We start from the raw sequence: 12,786 nt of genomic DNA, 5'->3' as shown, positions 1-12,786 counted from the left end.
TGAGTGTTAGGGTGCGGGTTAGATTTAGTGTTAGGGTTAATGTGATGTGAGGGTGAGCGTGAGGGTGATGGTTAAGGTGAGGGTGATTGTGAGGGTTAGGTTTAGGATTAGGGTTAGGGTGAGTTTTAGGGTTAGGGTTAGGGTTAGTGTGAGGATAAGGGTTAGGGTGAGACTGAAGGTGATGGTTAGCGTTATGGTTAAGGTGAGATTTAGGGTGAGGGTTAGGGTGAGGGTTAGTGTTAGGGTTCGGGTGAGGGTTCGGGTGAGGGTGTGTGTCACAGTGTGGGTGAAGTTTAGGGTTAGGGTGATTGTTAAGGTGATGTTGAGTGTTAGGGTGAGAGTGAGTGTTAGGGTTACGGTGAGCGTTAGGGTTAGGGTTAGGGTTAGGCGAAATGTGAGGATTAGGGTTAGAGTTAGGGTTATGGTGAGGGTACGGGTTAGGGTGAGGTTTGTGGTGAGGGTGAGGGTTAGGGTTAGCGTTAGGGTTAGGGTGAGGTTTAGGGTGGGGGTTAGGGTTAGGGTGAGGGTGCCTGTTAGGGTTAAGGTTAGGGTGAGGTTTAAGGTTAGGGTGAGGGCTAGGGATATGGTTAGGGTTTGGGTGAGGGTCAGAGTTAGCGGTAGGGTTAGAGTTAGGGAGAGGGTGAGGGTTAGAATTAGGGTTAGGATTAGGTATATGGTTAGGCTGAGGGTGAGGCTTAGGTTTAGCGTGAGGGTTAGGGTTACGTTGAGGGTTAGGGTTAGGTTTAGGATGAGGGTTTGGCTGAGGGTTAGGTTTAGGGTTAGGGTGAGGGTTAGTGTTAGTGTGATGGTTAGGGTTAGGGTTTTGTTTACGGTGAGAGTGAGAGTTAAGGTTAGGTTTAGGGTGAGGTGAGCGATAGGTTGAGGGTTTGGGTTAGGTTTAGTATTAGGGTGATAGTTAGGGTGAGGGTTAGTGTTAGGTTTAGGGTTTGGGTGAGGGTTAGGGTTAGGGTTAGAGTTCGAATGAGGGTGAGGTTGAGGGTTAGCGTTTGAATTAGGGTTAGGTTTAGGGTTATGCTGAGGGTGAGGTTGAAGGTGAGGGTGAGTTTTAGGGTTTGGGCGAGGGTTAAGGTTATGGTTAGGGTTAAAGTGAGGGTGAGGGTTAGGTTTAGGGTTAGGGTTAGGATGAGGGGTAGGCTGAGTGTTAGGTTTAGGCTTAGGGTGAGGGTAAGGGTTAGGGTGATGGTGAGGGATAGGTTTAGGATTCAGGTTAGGGTTAGGGTAATGGTTAGGGTTAGGGTTAGGCTTAGGGTGAAGGTTAAGGTGAGGGGTAGGGTTAGGGTTAGTGTTAGGGTGATGATTAGGGTTAGGGTGGGGGTAAGGGTGAGGGGTAGTTTTAGGTTTAGGGTTAGTGGGAGGGTAAGGGTTAGGGAGAAGGTAAAGGTGAGTGTGAGGATGAGGGTGAGGGTTAGTGTGAGGGTGAAGTTAGGGTTAGGTTTAGAGTTAAGATGAGAGTGAGGGTGAGGATTAGGTTTTGGATTAGGGTTAGGTTTAGGTTTACTCTGAGGGTGAGGTTAAGGGTGAGGGTGAGTTTGAGGGTTACGTTGAGAGTTAGGGTTAGGGTTAGGGTTAATGTTAGGGTGAGGGATAGGGTTAGGGTTAGGGTTTGGATCAGGATTAGGCTGAGGGTTAGGATTAGTGTTAGGGAAAGGATAAGGGTTAGGGTGAGGGTTATGGTGAGGGTGAGGGTTAGTGTTAGCTTAGGGTTAGGGTGAGGGTTAGGGTGAGTTTTAGGGTGAGGGTTAGGGTGAGGGTTACTGTTAGGGTTAGGGATAGGGTTGGGTGAGGGAAAGTTTTAGGGTGAGGGTTAGTGTGGGGATGAAAGATAGGGTTATGGTGAGGGTAAGGGTTAGGGCGAGGTTTAGGGTGAAGTTGAGGGTTAATGTTAGCATTAGGGTTATGGTGAGCGAGAGGTTTAGCGTGAGGGTTATGGTTAGAGTTAGGGTTAGGGTGAGGGTTAGGCTGAGGGGTAGGGTTAGGGTTAGGCTTAGGGTGAGGCTTACTGTGAAGGGTAGGGTTAGGGTGAGGGTGAGGGTTAGTGTTAAGGTTAAGGTGAGGTTGAGGGTGAGGGTAAGTGTTAGGGTGAAGGTTAGGTTGAGGTTGAGGTTTAGGTTTAGGATTAGGGTTAGGGTTAGGTTTAGGGTAAAGGTTAGGGTTAAGTTTAGGGTAAGGGTGAGGGTGAGGGTGATGGTTAGGGTTAGGGTTAGGATTAATTGCTAGCGTTAGGGATAGCCTGAGTGTGGGGATGAGGGTTAGGGTTAGGGTTAGGTTTAGGTTTAGGGTTAGGGGGAGGGTGAGTGTTAGAGTTAGGGTGTTGGTTAGGGTGAGTGTTAGGGTGACTGTGAGGGTTAGGGTTAGATTTAGGGTTAGGGTGATTGTTAGGGTGAGGGTTAGGGTGAGGGTTAGGGTTAGTGTTAGTGTTAAGGGGAGGGTTAGGATGAGGGTTAGTGTGAGGGTGAGGGTTAGGGTAAGGTTTAGGATTAGGATTAGGGTTAAGGTGAGGGTGAGTGTGAGGGTTATTGTTAGGGTTAGTATTAGGGTTAGGGTGAGGGTCAGGGTTAACTTTAGGGTTATGTTTAGAGTGAGGGTTAATGTGAGGGTTAGGCTGAGGGTGATTGCTAGGGCCGTGGTTAATATGAGGGTTAGTGTTAGGGATAGGTTTAGGTTTAGGATTAGGTTTAGATTGAGGGTAAGTGTGAGGGCTAGGGTTAAGATTAGGGTTAGGCTTAGGGTTAGAGTGAGTGTTAGGGTTAGGGTTTGGTTTAGGGTGAAGGTGAGGTTAGGGTTAGGGTTAGGGTGAGGGTGAGGGTGAAGGTGAGGGTTAGGGTTAGTGTGAAAGTTAGGGTTATGGTGAAGGTTATGGTTAGGGTGACGGTTAGGGTTAGGGTTAGGCTTACGTGAGGGCTAGCGTGAGAGTGAGGTTTAGGTTTAGGGTTAGGGTGAGTTTTAGGGTGAGGGTGAGGTTTAAGGTTAGGGTTAGGGTGAGTTTTAGGGTTATGGATAGGGTTAGAGTTAAGGCGAGTGTTAGGTTTAGGGTTAGATTTAGGGTTAGAGTGAGGGTTAGGGTGAGGGTTTGGGTTAGTGTTAGTGTTAGGGGCAGGTTAGGATGAGGGTTAGGGTGAGGGTGAGGGTTAAGCTAAGGATTAGGATTAGGATTAGGGTTAAGGTGAGGGTGAGTGTGAGGGTTAGTGTTAGGGTTTGTATTAGGGGTAGGATGAGGGTGAGGGTTAACTTTAGGGTTAGGTTTAGAGTGAGCGTTAGGGTGAGGGTTATGCTGAGGGTGATTGCTAGGGTGGTGGTTAATATGAGGGTTAGGTTTAGGGATAGGGTTAGGTTTAGGATTAGGTTTAGTTTGAGGGTAAGTGTGAGGGTTAGGGTTAGGGTTAGGCTTAGGCTTAGGGTTAGAGTGAGTATTAGGGTTAGGGTTTGGTTTAGGGTGAAGGTGAGGGTTAGTGTTAGGGTTAGGGTGAGGGTGAGGGTGAGGGTTACGGTTAGGGTTAGTGTGAAAGTTAGGGTTATGGTGACTGTTATGGTTAGGGTGAGGGTTAGGGTGAGGGTTAGGCTTAGGGTGAGGGCTAGGGTGAGAGTGAGGTTTAGGGTTAGGGTTAGGAGGAGTTTTAGGGTGAGGATGAGGTTTAGGGTTAGGGTTAGGGTTAGTTTTAGGGTTATGGTTAGGGTTAGGGTTAAGGCGAGTGTGAGGGTTAGGGTTAGATTTAGGGTTAGGGTGAGGGTTAGGGTGAGGGTTAGGGTGAGGGTTAGTGTTAGGGGCAGGGTTAGTATGAGGGTTAGGGTGAGGGTGAGGGTTAGGTTAAGGGTTAGGATTAGGATTAGGGTTAAGGTGAGGGTGCATGTGAGGGTTAGTGTTAGGGTTAGGATTAGGTATAGGGTGAGGGTGAGGTTAGCTTTAGGGTTAAGTTTAGAGTGAGAGTTAGGGTGAGGGTTATGGTGAGGTTTAGGGATAGGATTAGCGTTATGGTATGTGCTAGGATGAGCGACAGTGTTAGGGTTAGGGTTAGAGTGAGAGTTAGGGTGAGGGTTAGGTTTAGGGTTAGTGTTAGGTTTAGGGTTGGTGTTAGGGTTAGGATTAGCGTAACGATGACTGTGAGTTTGACAGTTAGGGTTAGGGTTAGTGTTAGACTTAGGGTTAGGCTGAGGCTGAGGGTGAGGGTGAGGGTTAGATTTAGGGTGAGGATTTTGTTTAGGGTTAGAGTGAGGGTTAGGGTGAGGGTTAGGGTTATGATTAGGGTTAGGGTATGTCCTAGGGTGAGGATTAGAGTTAGGGATACGTTTAGGGTAAGGTTTAGCACTAGGGTTAGGGTGAGGGTTAGGGTTAGGGTGAGGGTTTGGGTTAGGGTTAGAGTTACGGTGAGGGTGAGTTTTAAGTTTAGGTTTAGGATTATTGTTATTCTTAGGGTTAGGGTTAAGGTTAAGGTTAAGGTAAGGGTGAGGGTGAGGGTGATGTTGAGGGTTAGGGTTAGGTTTAGGATGAGGTTTAGAGTTAGGGTTAGTGTTAGGGTGAGGGTGAGGTTTAGGGTTATTGTTAGGGTTAGGGTTAGGGTTAGTGTGAGTGTTAGGGTTAGGTGTAATGTTATGGTTTGGGTTATGGTGAGGGCTAGTGTGAGGGTGAGGGTTAGGGTTAGGGTTAGGCTTAGGCTTAGTGTTAAGCTGAGGGTGGGGGTGAGGGTTAGGGTTACGCTTAGGCTTAGGGTTAGGCTGAGGGTGAGGATGAGGGTTAGGTTTAGGGTGAGGGTGAGGTTTAGGGTTAGTGTTAGCGTTAGGGTGCGGGTTAGTGTGAGGGTTAGGGTTAGGGTTAGTGTTACGGTTACGGTGAGGGTGACTGTGATGGTTAGGCTTAGCCTTAGGCTTAGGCTTATGCTTAGGCCGAGCTTGAGGGTGAAGGTGAGGGTAAGGGTTAGGGTGATTGTTAGGGTTTTAGGGTGAGGTTTAGGTTTAAGATTAGGGCTAGGGTGAGTGCTAGGGTGAGGGTGAGGGTTAGGGTTAGAGTTAGGGTGAGGTTTAGGGTTAGGGTTAGGTTTAGGTTTAGGGTGAGTTTTAGGGTGAGGATTACGGTGAGGGTGAGGGTTAGGGTTAGGGTGAGGGTTAGGGTTAGGGTGAGGGTGATGGTGAGGGTTAGATTAGGGTTAGGGTTAGTGTTATTGTTAGTGTTATGGTTAGGTTTAAGTTTACCGTGAGGGTGAGGCTGAGGGTGAGGGTTAGGTGTTAGGGTGAGGGTGAGGGTTAGATTGAGGATGAGGGTTAGGGTTAGGGTGAGGGAAAGGGTTAGAATTAGGTTTAGTGTGAGGGCTAGGGTGAGAGTGAGGGTTAGGGTTAGGGTTAGGGGGAGGTTAAGTGTTCGGGTGAGGGTTAGGTTTAGTGGTAGGGTTATTGTTATTGTTAGGTTTAGGTTTACGTTTAGGGTGAGGTTGAGGGTGAGGTTTAGGGTTACAGTTAGGCTTAGGTTGAGAGTTAGTGTGAGGGTTAGGGTTAGGGCTAGGCTTAGGTTTAGGGTTAGGGTTTGGTTTAGGGTGAGGGTGAGGTTTAGGTTTAGGGTTAGTGTTAGTGTTAGGGTTAGGGTTACAGTGCTGGTTAGGGTTAGGGTTAGGTTCAGGCTTAGGCTTAGGTTTAGGCTGATGATGAGGGTGGAGATGAGGATTAGGTTTAAAGAGATGATTAGTGTTATAGTTACCTTGAGGGTTAGGATGAGGGTTACGGTTAGGATTAGGGTTAGGCTGAGGCGGAGGTTGAGGGTGAGGTTTAGGGTTAGGGTGATGGTTAGGGTTAGGTTTAGGGTGAGGGTTAGGATGAGGGTTAGGGTTAGGGTGAGGGTGACGGTAAGGTAAAGGTGAGGGTTAATGTTAGGGTGAGGTTTACGGTAAGGGTGAGGATTACGATTAGGTTGAGGGTTAGGATGAGGGTTAGGGTTAGGGTTAGGGTGAGTGTGAGGGTTAGATTGAGGGTTAGGTTTATGTTGAGGGTTATGGTTAGGGTGAGGGTTAGGTTTAAGCTTAGGGTTATTGTCACGGTTATGTTTAGGGTTAAGGTTACGGTGAGAGTGAGGGTGAGGCTGAGGGTTAGGGTTAGGGTGAGCTTTAGGTTTAAGGTTCGGGTTAGAGTTAGGCTTAGTGTGAGGGTGAGGTTTAGGGTTAGAGTTAGGGTTAGTGTTAAGGTTAGGGTTAGGGTGAGGGTTAGGGTGAGTGTTAGAGTTCGGTAAGGCTTAGGCTTAGGCTTAGGCTGAGCTTGAGGGTGAGGGAAAGGTTTAGGTCAAGGTTTAGGGATAGGGTTTGGGTTAGGATTAGGGTTAGGGTGAGGGTGAGGGTTAGGGTAAGGGTTAGGCTTAGGCTCTGGGTAACCTTAGGGTGAGGGTGAGTGTGAGGATTAGCATTAGGGTGATGGTTAGGGTTAGGATTAGTGTTATTGTTAGGGTTAGGGTTAGAGTTAAGGTGAGGGTGAGGGTGCGGGTGAGGGTTAGGGTTAGGGTGAGGTTTAGGGTTAGGGTTAGAGATAGGGTTAGGGTGAGGGTGAGCTTTAAGGTTAGATTTAGGGTTAGTGTTAGGATTAGGCTTAGGGTTAGTCTGAGGGTGAGGGTGGGGATGAGGTTTAGGGTTACGATTAGGGTTAGGGTGAGGTTTAGGGTTAGGGTGAGGGTTAGGTTTAGGGTTAGTGTTAGCCTTAGGGTGAGGGTGAGGGTTAGGTTGAGGTTTAGGGATAGAGTTAGGGTTAGGATTAGGGTTAGGGTGACTGTGAATGTGAGGGTTAGGGTTACAGTTTGGCTTAGGCTTAGGGTTAGGATTAGGGTGAGGGTTAGGGTGAGGGTGAGGGTGAGAGTTAGGGTTAGGGTTAGGGTGAAGTTTAGGCTTAGAATATGTGTGAGTGTTGGTGTTAGGGTTAGGGTTAGGGTTAGGTTTAGTGTTACGGTTACGGTGAGGGTGAGGGTGAGTGTGAGGGTTAGGCTTAGCCTTAGGCTTAGGCTTATGCTTAGGCCGAGTTTGAGGGTGAAGGTGAGGGTTAGGGTTAAGGTGATTGTTAGGGTTTTAGGGTTAGGGTGAGGGATAGGATTAGGGTTAGGGTGAGGTTTAGGGTGAGGTTTAGGTTTAAGACTAGGGCTAGGGTGAATGCTAGGTTGAGGGTGAGGGTTAGGATTAGAGTTATGGTGAGGTTCAGGGATAGGGTTAGGTTTAGGGTTAGGGTTAGTGTTACGGTGAGGGTTACAGTGAGGGTGAGGGTTAGGTTTAGGGTAAGGTTTAGGGTTAGGGTGAGGTTGAGGGTAAGTTTAGGGTTACGGTTATTGTTATTGTTATGGTTATGGTTAGGTTTAAGTTTACAGTGAGGGAGAGGCTGAGGGTGAGGGTTAGGTTTTGGGTTAGGGTGAGGTTTAGGTTAGGGTTAGGGTAAGGGTTAGGGCGAGGTTTTGGTTTAGTTTGATGATTATGGTGAGGGTGAGTGTTAGGTTTAGGGTGAGGGTTAGTGTTATTGTTAGGGTTAGGGTTAGCGTTACGGTGAAGGTGAGGGTGAGTGTGAGGGTTAGGGTTAGGGTGAGGTTTAGGGTTAGGGTTAGGTTTAGGGTGAGGGTGAGGGTGAGGTTTAGGGTTAGATTTAGGCTTAGGGTGAGGTTTAGATTGAGATTTAGGTTTAGGGTTATTGTTAGGGTTAGTGTTAGGGTGAGGGTTAGGATGAGGGTGAGGTTTAGGTTGAGGTTTAGAGTTAGGGCTAGGATTAGGATTAGGGTTAGCATTAGGGTGAGTGTTTGGGTTAGACTTAGGGTTAGGGTTTGGCTTAGCATTAAGCTGAGGGTGAGGGTGAGGGTGAGGATTAGGGTTTTGGTTTGGGGTAGGGTTAGCGTTTGGGTGAGAGTTAGGGTTAGGGTTAGGGTGACAGGATGAGGATTAGGGTTAGGATTAGTGTTAGGGTTAGGGTTAGGGTTAGGGTTAGGATGAGGGTGATGTTTAGGATTAGGGAAAGGTTTAGGTTGAGGTTTAGGGATAGGGTTAGGGTTAGGATTAGAGTTAGGTTGAGGTTGAGGGTTAACTTTAGGCTTAGGTTTAGAGTGAGAGTAAGGTTGAGGGTTATGGTGAGGGTTAGGGATAGGATTAGCGTTAGGGTATGTGCTAGGATGAGCAATAGGGTTCAGGTTAGGATTAGAGTGAGGGTTAGGTTGAGGTTTAGGTTTAGGTTTAGTGTTAGGGTTAGGGTTGGTGTTAGGTTGAGGAGTAGGGTTACGGTGACTGTGAGTGTGACAGTTAGGGTTAGGGTTAGTGTTAGGCTTAGGGTTAGGCTGAGGCTGAGGGTGAGGGTGAGGGTTAGATTTAGGGTGAGTGTTTGGTTTAGGGTTAGAGTGAGGGTTAGGGTGAGGGTTAGGGTTAGATTAGGCTTATGGTATGTCCTAGGGTGAGGATTAGGGTTAGTGTTAGGTTTAGGGTGAGGGTGAGGGTGAGGTTTAGGGTTAAATTTAGGGTTAGGGTGAGGTTTAGGGTGAAGTTTAGGGTCAGGTTTAGTGTTAGGTTTAGGGTTAGGGTGAGGGTTAGGATGAGGGTGAGGGTTAGGGTGAGGCTTAGTTTTAGGGCTAGGATTAGGATTAGGGTTAGCATTAGGGTTAGTGTTTGGGTTAGGCTTAGGGTTAGGGTTAGGCTTAGCATTACTCTGAGGGTGAGGGTGTGGGTGAGGATTAGGGTTAGGGTTAGGGTTAGGTTTAGGATTAGGTTTTGGGTGAGGTTGAGTGTCAGGGTTATCGTTAGGGTTATGATTAGGCTTAGGGTTAGGCTGAAGGTGAGGGTGAGGGTTAGGGTTAGGGTGAGGGTTAGGTTTAGGGTTAGGGTGAGTGTTAGGATGAGGGTTAGGTTTAGGATTATGATTAGGGTGAGGGCTAGCATGAGGTTGACGGTTAGGGTTAGTGTTAGGGTGAGGTTTAGTGTTAGGATTAGGTTTAGGCATAGGGTGGGGGTTAGGGTTAAGGTTATGATGAAGGTGAGGGTTAGGGTAAGGTTGAGGGTTAGGATTAGGTCTAGGTTTAGGGTGAGGTTTAGGGTTAGGGTGAGGGATACAGTGAGGGTGAGGTTTAGGTTTAGGGTGAGGTTTAGGGTTAGGGTGATGGTTAGTGTTAGTGTGAGGATTAGTGTTAGGGTTAGGGTTAGTGGTAGGGTGAGGGTAAGTGTTAGGGTGAGGGTTAGGTTTATGGTGACGTTTATGGTTACAATGAGGGTTAGGTTTAGGCTTAGTGTTATTTTTAGAGTAAGGGTTAGGGTTACGGTTACTATGAGGGTGAGGGTTAAGGTTCGGTTTAGGGTGAGGTTTATATTAAGGGTTAGGGTTAGAGTTAGGGTTAGGGTGAGGGTGAGGTTTAGGATGAGGGTGAGGTTTAGGGTTAGGGTTAGTGTGAGGTTTAGGGTTATGTTTAGGGTTACGGTTAAGGCGAGGGTGAGGGTTAGGTTTAGAGCTAGGGTTAGGGTGAGGGTTAGGGTGAGGATTAGTGTTAGTTTTAGTGTTAGGGGTATGGTTAGGCTGAGAGTTAGGGTGAGGGTGAGGGTTAGGGTAAGGGTTAGGATTAGGATTATTGTTAAGGTGAGGGTGAGTGTGAGGTTACTGTTAGTGTTAGGTTTAGGGTTAGCATTAGGGTTAGGGTGAGGGTGAGGGTTACCTTTAGGTTTCGGTTCAGAGTGAGGGTAAGGGTGAGATTTATGGTGAGGGTTGGGGATAGGATTAGCGTTAGGGTTAGTTTTAGAGTGAGGGTTAGGGTGAGGGTTAGGTTTAGGTTTAGTGTTAGGGTTAGGATTAGGGTTACGGTGACTGTGAGTGTGACAGTTAGTGTTAGGGTTAGTGTTAGGCTTAGGGTTAGGCTGAGGCTGAGGGTGAGGGTGAGGGTTAGATTTAGGGTGAGGGTTTGGTTTAGGGTTAGAGTGAGGGTTAGAGTGAGGATTAGGGTTAGATTAGGGTTAGGGTATTTCCTAGGGTGACGATTAGGGTTAGTGTTAGCTTTAGGGTGAGGTTTAGCGTTAGGGTTAGGGTCAGGGTTAGGGTTAGGGTGAGGGTTTGGGTTAGGGTTAGAGTTACTGTGAGGGTGAAATTTAAGTTTAGGTTTAGGTTTATGGTTATTCTTAGGGTTAGGATTAAGTTTAAGGTTAAGGTAAGGGTGAGGGTGAGGGTGATGTTGAGGGTTAGGGTTAGGGTTAGGATGATGTTTTGGGTTAGGGTTAGTGTTAGGGTGAGGGTGAGGTTTAGGGTTATTGTTAGGGTTAGGTTTAGTGTGAATGTTAGGGTTAGGTTTAGTGTTATGGTTAGGGTTATGGTGAGGGCTATTGTGAGGGTGAGGGTTAGGGTTAGGGTTAGGGTTAGGCTTCGTGTTAGGCGGAGTTTGAGGGAGAGGGTGAGGGTTAGGTTTAGGTTGAGTGTGAGGTTTAGGGTTAGGGTTAGCGTTAGGGTGCGGGTTAGTGTGAGGGTTAGGGTTAGGGTTAGTGTTACGTTCACGGTGAGGGTGAGGGTGAGTGTGAGGGTTAGGTTTAGCCTTAGATTAGGCTTATGCTTAGGCCGAGCTTGAGGGTGAAGGTGAGGTTTAGGGTTATGGTAATTGTTAGGGTTTTAGGGTTAGGGTGAGGGTTAGGGTTAGGGTTAAGGTGAGGTTTAGGGTGAGGTTTAGGTTTAAGATTAGGGCTAGGGTGAGTGCTAGGGTGAGGGTGAGGGTGAGGGTTAGAGTTAGGGTGAGGTTTAGGGTTAGGTTTAGGTTTAGGGTTAGGGTGAGTGTTAGGGTGAGGATTAGGTTGAGGGTGAGGGTTAGGGTTAGGGTGAGGGTTAGGGTTAGGGTGAGGGTAAGGATGAGGGTTAGATTAGGGTTAGGGTTAGTGTTATTGTTAGTGTTATGGTTAGGTTTAAGTTTACAGTGAGGGTGAGGCTGAGGGTGACGGTTAGGTTTAGGGTTAGGGTGAGGTTTAGGTTAGGGTTGAGGTAAGGTTTAGGTTGAGGTTTTAGGTTAGATTTAGGGTTACGGTGAGGGTGAGTGTTAGGGTTAGGTTGAGGGTTCGTGTCATCGTTAGTGTTAGGGTTAGACTTACGGTGAAGGTGAGGGTGAGTGTGAGGGTTAGGGGTAGGGTGAGGTTTAGTGTTAGGGTTAGGTTTAGTGTGAGGGTGAGGGTGAGGTTCAGGGTTAGATTTAGGGTTAGGTTGAACCTTTTGGTGAGATTTAGGGTTAGGGTTAGTGTTAGGGTTAGGGTTGGGGTGAGGGTTAGGATGAGGGTGAGGGTTAGGATGAGGGTGAGGGTTAGGGTGAGGGTTAGGGTTAGGTTTAGGATTAGGAATAGGGTTAGTGTTAGGGTGAGTGTTTGGGTTAGGCTTAGGGTTAGGGTTAGGCTTAGCGTTAAGCTGAGGGTGACGGTGAGGGTGAGGGTTAGGGTTAGCGTTTGGGTGAGAGTTAGGGTTAGGGTGAGAGTTAGGTTTAGGTTTAGGGTGAGAGTTAGGATGAGGATTAGGATTAGGATTAGTGTTAGGGTTAGGTTTAGGGTAAGGGTTAGGATGAGGGTGATGTTTAGGGTTAGGGTTAGGGTGAGGGTGAGGGTGAGTTTAGGATTAGAGTTAGGGTTAGGGTGAGGGATAGGGTGAGGTTTAGGGTTAGTGTTAGTGTTAGGGTTAGGGTTAGGGTGAGGGTTAGTGTTAGGGTGAGGGATAGGTTTAGGGTTAGGATTAGGATTAGGGTTAGTGTGAGGGTGAGTATGAGGGTTAGGGTTCGGGTTAGGTTTAGGCTAAGGGATAGGCTGAGGGTGAGGGTGAGGGTGAGGGTTAGGGTTAGGGTGAGGGTGAGTTTTAGGGTTAGAGTTAGTGTTAAGTTGAGATTTACTGTGAGGGTTAGTGTTAGGTTTAGTGTTAGGGTTAGGGTTAGGGTGAGGGTTAGGGTGAGGATTAGGGTTACAGATAGGGTTAGGTTTAGGATTAGGTTTTGGGTGAGGTTGAGTGTGAGGGTTATGGTTAGGGTTATGAATAGGCTTAGGGTTAGGCTCAGGGTGAGGTTGAGGTTTAGGTTTAAGGTGAGGTTTAGGTTTAGCGTTAGGGTGAGGGTTAGGATGATGGTTAGGTTTAGGATTAGGATTAGGGTGAGGGCTAGCATGAGGGTGAGGTTTAGGGTTAGGGTTAGGGTGAGGTTTAGGGTTAGGATTATTTTTAGGCATAGGGTGGGTGTTAAGGTTAAGTTTATGATGAAGGTGAGGGTTAGGGTAAGGTTGAGGGTTAGGATTAGGTCTAGGTTTAGGGTGAGGGTTAGGGTGAGGGCTAGGGTGAGGGTGAGGTTTAGGGTTAGGGTGAGGTTTAGGGTTAGGGTGATGGTTAGTGTTAGTGTGAGGATTAGTGTTAGGGTTAGGGTTAGTGTTAGGGTGAGGGTAAATGTTAGGGTGAGGGTTAGGGTTATGGTGACGGTTATGGTTACAATGAGGGTTAGGTTTAGGTTTAGTGTTATTGTTAGGGTTAGGGTTACGGTTACGGTTACTGTGAGGGTGAGGGTTAGGTTTCGGTTTAGGGTGAGGTTTATATTAAGGGTTAGGGTTAGAGTTAGGGTTAGGGTGAGGGTGAGGTTTAGATTTAGAGTTAGCGTTAGTGTTAGTGTTAATGTTAGAGTTAGGGTGAGGGTTAGTGTGAGGGTTAGGGTTAGGCTTAAGCTTAGGTTTCGGCTTAGGCTAAGGCCGAGAGTAAGTGTGAGGGTTAGGGTTAGGGTTAGGTTAAGGGTTAGGGTTAGCGTTAGGGTGAGTGTTAGGATGAGGTTTAGGTTTAGGATTAGGGTTGGGGTGAGCGCTAGGG

The sequence above is a fragment of the Dipodomys merriami genome, unplaced genomic scaffold (genome assembly GCF_024711535.1).
Source record: "Dipodomys merriami isolate MVZ:Mamm:240054 unplaced genomic scaffold, mDipMer1.0.p SCAF_67, whole genome shotgun sequence".
NCBI classification, from domain to species: domain Eukaryota; kingdom Metazoa; phylum Chordata; class Mammalia; order Rodentia; family Heteromyidae; genus Dipodomys; species Dipodomys merriami.
The sequence above is the reverse complement of the archived record's forward strand: the minus strand, read 5'-3'. Positions refer to the sequence as shown.